Here is a 6,780-nt window from a genome sequence, read left to right as displayed (position 1 = left end):
AGCTAGTAATAGATGAGTCAAGAGGGCTGGAAGAAGAAAACACACCTCCCGTGGAAAGCACAATCCCCCTGGAGGGGGCCAGCCGAAAAGAGGAGGGACCTTCTCAGGTTGAGGGAAAAGGCACTCAGACAGTGAGATTCGTCGTCAAAGAAGAAGAGATTGTTGAAGAGGAAGGAGCTGACGCTGCAGTAAAACAAGAGTACCGCAGAGTCGCCAGGAAACAACAAAAGCCCAAAAAGCGGACATCAGACGACGACAGGAAATGGTGGATGTGGTACAAACGGTCTCCCACTGGTGATCGACAATGATGCCCATATTCATAAAAGAAGCATGGGAACGGACCAAAGGAAACCCAACCGAAAGCGGACCGATAGACGTACTACCTAAAAAGGACTATGGCCTTAATTGTTGTTCAAGAGCCTCAGATAATTACTGGGCCCAACGTAGTGTTTGGCTGAGAAATGGTAACTTAGAGGACCCAGCAGAAACAAAGAAAATTAGATCCTTCACTTTGAAGAAGAGTTTGGCACACCGAGGAGGAAGAATGGAGTGTAGACTTCATCCATGGCCTCCAGATTATGACCGCAAAGATTATGATGAGAATCGTCCTGAATGGGCCCCATGGATCCTCAACACCTGCCAGATGACAATTAGCGGAAAGCCACTCAAGATAAGATGGGGACCCAACTACGCAGACCCGCTTCAGGAGGAATACATAGACCTTCAGTTGGCTGGAATGCTACTCTGGACGACTAGCAAGGTCATGTACCTGAAGTTGGAAGCAAGAATTCGAAATACCAATAAATGGCTCATTGAAAACACTCAGCTGAGCCTAAGAACCACCAGCCGGAAAGTAGAAATAATCTCCGAGCTACACAAGGTTGGCTCTTGTCTTTACAGCCATCCATTCGGCAGACAAGGATGGTGGAGACAGACCCTTTTCGGAGAAAATGAAGACCAACCCTTGTATGAGGAGGTTGTACAAGTCACGCCAAACAGAAAAGATCATCAACTAGATAAAATAACAGAGGGATACCCAAGACGATGGAAGAAGGAGGGGCCATCACTCCCTGTTAAAAAATGGTATGTGACGTCATGGAAGTGGGTGTGGCGGGGGTTGGACTGGCTCCTAGAAGGAGAGAAAGCAGTTTATTACCAGCCCCTGAAGGAGCAGAGAGTCATTGCTGTTCCGAGGCCCAAGCTGAAACGTCGGAAGAGAAGAAGGAAGACAAGATGGGATCCGGCAGGGACCGGGACTACGTCCAACTAGCCCAATTCACCCGACATCTCCGAGCACTGCTAGACAACCCACCACCTGAACCCGACCCTGGGCATCACTACGAATTGGGACCACTATATGAACAACCAGGCCCTGAACCCGTCTATGAGAACACCCGCAGCAGCACTCCTGACCACACTTATGAGACGCCTCAACCAAGAAGAAGAAGAAGACCCCCTCAATGGCTCATCTTATCTGCAGCAATGATAGTAGCTGCAGGGATATTGGGCATAGTGGCCGCTTTACTCTATGGAGTGAGTGGGGAGGCCACTGCCCTACAAACAGCAACGCCGCAGCCAGGAAAAGAGCAGCCGGCGTTGGACCTGATCAGGGTTCGATACAGAACCACCAAAAGGTTCGCCCAGAGATGCTGGGACGTAGAAGAACACCGACTAAGCCTCACCTGGAGACCCCAGAACATGGCCTGGGATTCGGGCACAGCGGAAGCAAGGTACGAGGCCGTCGGGAAAGTCAACAGCAACCACAATACCACAGCCCTGGAGGGAGAAACCCGAATAACAACTAACACTGACCTCGCTGAACAACTCGGGGAGCTAGGGCTCCTTGGCACAGATTGGACTATAAGTCAAGCTTGCTTGGAAAACTCAAGTAACCGAGTACAAGTAACAGTGCAACAATGGAACCAAGAGACAACCAGAAACATCTCCTGTAACTGGCTCTGGAAGGTAAGCGAAGCTCCGACCTGGCACTGCAACTACGTATGTGTACCAGTTCCGAGGCAAGCCAACCAAGGGATGTGGAAGAAGGACATGGTGCTTGATGCTCCATACCATCCTGATGAAGAAACATGCGAGAGCCTGAGACCGCAGTGGGAGCCCTGCTGGAGCTGTTTGAACCTGACGTGTGACCTGAGCACGGAGGAAAACACAGCAACTCCACTTCTAACAACAGAGGGACCCACGGTGAGGCCAAGGCCCACTGAATCCGGGTACTGCATTGAATCGACCCCTTCTGAAGAAACCCCAACGCCGGAATCAGCATGGATGATTGTAAAGAACTGGACAAGACCCAGGGCTACAACGTCTCGTTTCAGGCTGAGAAAGCGTATAAGGGCAAGAAGGTACATCAAGCCATTCCCTATACGCTTCAACATCCCCAGGCGCCAGTACCCAACAGAAGTAAACTCACCTATCGGAACCACCATGGGCTCGACAAAAGCAGTCGATGTTACCAAAGTGGCTGACTGGATGCCCCAGGTGGATGGCATGCTGACCCTCCTGCAGAGAAACTTGTCAAAGGATTCACAAGTGTACAAAGCACTACAGAAGATACGACGCCAGAATCCATTGGAGATAGCCTGTATGAAAGCCATAGCCAACCTGGATAGGTGCTATTGGAGTTTCGGTAAGACTTGTGCTAAGAACTTTCTTGTGCTGACCCGAACTGCCATGACAGGTCAGACAGGAGGAGTACAGGTCGACACTTGGCTAAATAACTCCCTGCCATGGGTCTGGAAGAAGAATCTACGGCATTATGTGGGTGCCTGGAGCAAGCAGTTTTTCAACATGTCAGGAGTATATGGCCCAGTAAACAGCGACTTTCTGGTGCAACTGTTGCCAAGCCCCGACGACCTATACGGTGTGGGGAAAGACGACTTCCACCGGATCGATCAATGTGTGGTCAAGAAAGCATACCAGAGTCTGAATGGAACCGAGTGGTGGAACAACGGAGCATCACCTCGTTGCACCTTGAACGAAGTCCAAGAGGGCATAATCCCCAAGTGGATCTATGATTGTGGAGAACTATTGAAGAATGGAACTATGAAAGGAGTTCTACAGGCATGGGAAGAAAGACACACCAGGGACGAAACCCACACTTGGTGGGGTCTGAGTCCTGAAGAGGTCAAGCTCTGGGTCTTACCCTGCCTCACCGAGACTGACAGCTATTGGGTGAGATACCAATATGTGGCTACAGTCTACTCGAAAGAACGAACCCTCTATTGGGACCCGAGGAGACCACCAACAGGGATGCAACCAAGGCCCTGGAGGATGAATTGTAACTACGACAAGACCGTCTGTAGAGTGACATTGGCAAGAGGAAATTGTCAGACAGTTGACGCCTGGAAGAAGCGCTGTCAAGACTTCTACAATGGCTCATATGACGCCTACGAGCTAGGAGCTACGTGGGAGAAACACAACGGGAGGTGGAAACGAGCTATCGTACCAGCTCAGTCACCATGCCTGGTCAGACTAACCGGACCAGGTATAGCACGAAGACAGAACAAATGGCTGGAGGTCCTGCCTGAAGTGGCACAAGCTACCTACTTCATGGCTGAAGGACATGCATTCCGACAGAACCTTTGTAAAGGGCAAGAGATCCTAGGCTTCGAATGGATAGGACCCAATCGTCTGTACAACCCAGGAACTTGCTATGCACCTAAAGAACACTGGCTACATTGTGGCATCGGACCCCTGGAGCATGAGTGCAACTGGATTGAAGTCACTGGGAAAGTGTTCGCCAGGACAGCAGACACTGTGGTCCAAGGAGTGATTGGACTAGCGGATGGAGTAGCCTCCACAGTGGGAGGATGGCTTGGCAGTCTAATGTCCAAACTGTGGCCATGGATGCTGATGGCAGCAGGAGTGATCTTCGCCTCCATCGCGCTACCACTTGTAATCAAGGGAGGAATCAAAGCCTTGAGGAAGAAGAGGAGCTCGGAATGGGCCACCCTTCACGCCTGCAGCCAAGACAAGACTGCGAAGCAGAAAGAAGATGTGACCTGGGACTCCGCCCTCAGCTGGAAGGCGGTGCTACCAGTAACCAATCAGGCACTACCAGTGACCAATCAGCAGCTGGCAGACCAAAAGAGGAAGTTGACTCACCGGACGTCCGAGGGAGGAGCCGGGGGAGGAGCCAAGCTGGCTATAAAAGAAGGAGCTGAGAGCAGCTCCACACAGTCTGATCCTCGAGATCACTAGAGCACGTACCGGGCAAGAGAAGGTAAGCAAGCATAACCATGGACCCTGGCAACAGCAGCAGCTTAAAAACCCAGAATGGGACATCGGGAACCCTGGGACGGCCTGGGGCGATTCAATATGTAAGTGAGACTGAATTTTGGATTCTTTTCTCTTGTTGGGCTTTCTACGGATGTACGGGGATATGGGTTAGTTTCCAACCTTTACGGGTGGTTGTAGCATTTCTACTGACAAGCAAAGTCATAGTGCTTAGGCTGTTGTATGGGGTGCGGAGCTTGGGACTGGGTCTCTTTGTAGTGTACCTTATGAGCCGAATGCCTATTGACCCTACTACCTGGGTAGGGAAAGGGAAGATAGTGCTACTCCTGATTTGGGTGGGGATGGACATAGCTTCAGCGTTCGTAATCCCATTTCTCTACGCCACTGTAGTATTAGAAGGCCTGTTACTGCTTCTCCTCCTAAGCCACATGGTAAGCCTAGTAGCCAGCCTTAAGCTCGGAGGGAAACGGGCATGGTGGATAAGGATAGGGGCTCTAGTAGGATGGGGAATAGTATGGGGAATAATAGCCACATTAGTGTGGCTAGATATAGTTAGTCAGCTGTGTTTAGTTGCCTGGTTCATGACTTATGCTGCCTCCTTCCCGGTTACGGCTCAAAGACGGGCAGGGAGCACAACCATGTCATCGCCAAGGTTGCCCACGGCGATATGGCATGTCACTTCCTCGCCTCAGCCGACACGTTAGAGGGCTCTCTAGCGTCTCTCTTTTTCTTTCTTTCCTTTCCACGAGCATGCTAAGGAAGACTGTTGAAAGACTCTGTTCTACAACCTATAGACAATCCCCGAATGCATGGCATGTGGGAACAAAGACATGGACTTCGCCTGGGTGAGAGATGACTCCTTCTGGGGGTTCTGCTGTTTCCCATACCAAAGATGCTGCTACGAGTGGTCCATCGCCACTGACCAGACACCGTATGGGGTGTACGTCAAGGACGGCTGCGAGCTACCCCTGACCGAGATGAGGTGTGTGCCATTCAGCATCGTACAAGCCAAAGCGGTAGAAGTTCGCCGGGTGTATGGGGGAAGACTCCAAACCATACACAGTTGGAGGAATAAGAAGCATCGCAGAGTCGGCCACTTCGAGGAGGTCATCCACTCCACATGGAGGTTCGCAAACGGCACCCATACCACATCAACTCACCTAAGCTGTGGGATGTGCATCGGCCTGGGGCCATGGGGCCATACCATGCCGACAAAGCACCTCCTCTCCCGACCAGGCTTAAACCCTCCAATCGTTACCGTCATTGGAGAAGCAAGACCAGACCAGCAAGACGAGCGGTCATCCCCAGCAAAGATGCGACGCCAAACCGGAACCATCGTCTCCTCCCAAGAGCTTGAGACCGGCGAGCAAGAGGGCCGCAGAGGCCCTCACACCCCGGAACCAGTGGAGGAAGATGCAGCTGAGGAAGGACGGGTGGGCAACCGAGTCGCCGACCTTACATGGAACCCGCCTTCTCCAGCCACGGAAGCTGCCGTGGAAGACATCGTCCGTGCAGTCTCGACTGTCCAGACCCTGCTCGAGGCTCTGGAGAGACTGGCTGCTGACCAACAGGCAGGAGGACCGCTTCCAGTGGCAGAGGGGCACCCGGCTGAGATTGTCGCTCCCAACTACATGGGTGACCTTGCAAGCCCCGTGAGTCCTGATGGGCCTGCAGGGGACAAGGCCTAAGCCGTCAAATAAATGTTGGACTGGTCTGTGTGGACTTGATGTTACAACGGTCACAGTATAGAGTAAATCCGACATTGTTACGGGCAACGAACGGATTCACGAAGGGGGTGTCGAGTGACCTAGGTACAACACCTCCTAAAAGGCCAACTTTTATACCAAAAGTACTTGTAATAATCAAGGAACAAAGCACAGTCTAGCATGCTCAAACACTCTGTCGCTTTTAGGAATGTAACCATATAAAACACAAGTTAGTTGGTACCTCATGTTAGTATATATGTGCATTTATAGGGACAAACACACACACCATTGCAATACACATCAATAGGGATACTTGCATAACTATCGCAATGCTTAAAGCACTTAGGTTATGATGTTATAATCAGTATTATTCAGCAACATGATTTAATAGAAGCATATAGTCCTATGGCCTTGAGAATGTCAAACAGAAACAACAGGTTGATGTCTAAGGTTGTATGAAAACAAGTGTTAATGTTTTACAAGTTGAATGTCATGTTCCGATGTTGGTGCTGAACTGAATGTTAAAATAACATGATGTAATGTTAGAATAACATGTTTTGATACTAAAATGTTAATGATTATAAGATAACTGATGCCAATGTGAGCTCCTCCATAATCATTAAGCCACAAAGTAGAACATTAAGTTTCGGTAGTCTGGTGAAAGGCCACTAGGGGTCATAGTCATTGCAGAACAATGGCAAAGCCAGGCAACCCATATAAGGACATCCTTAGGAGTTCAGCTGAGGACACCTGAGGAGTCATCTGCGGTCAACCACTGAGTTCATCTCAGGACAGGATGATGACCAAATATGGCAGTCCA

The 6,780-nt window shown here is 50.4% G+C and overlaps 1 protein-coding gene across 5 annotated transcripts in view; it reads right to left on the bottom strand.

Moving 5' to 3' along the window:
• Positions 1 to 6,780, bottom strand: part of rbfox3a (RNA binding fox-1 homolog 3a) — a 592,196-nt gene that overhangs the window by 211,820 nt on the left and 373,596 nt on the right. The gene's annotated exons all lie outside the window — the stretch shown is intronic.

This window comes from Dunckerocampus dactyliophorus, chromosome 2 (genome assembly GCF_027744805.1).
Source record: "Dunckerocampus dactyliophorus isolate RoL2022-P2 chromosome 2, RoL_Ddac_1.1, whole genome shotgun sequence".
NCBI lineage: Eukaryota > Metazoa > Chordata > Actinopteri > Syngnathiformes > Syngnathidae > Dunckerocampus > Dunckerocampus dactyliophorus.
This window is presented reverse-complemented; position numbering and strand designations above follow the sequence as displayed.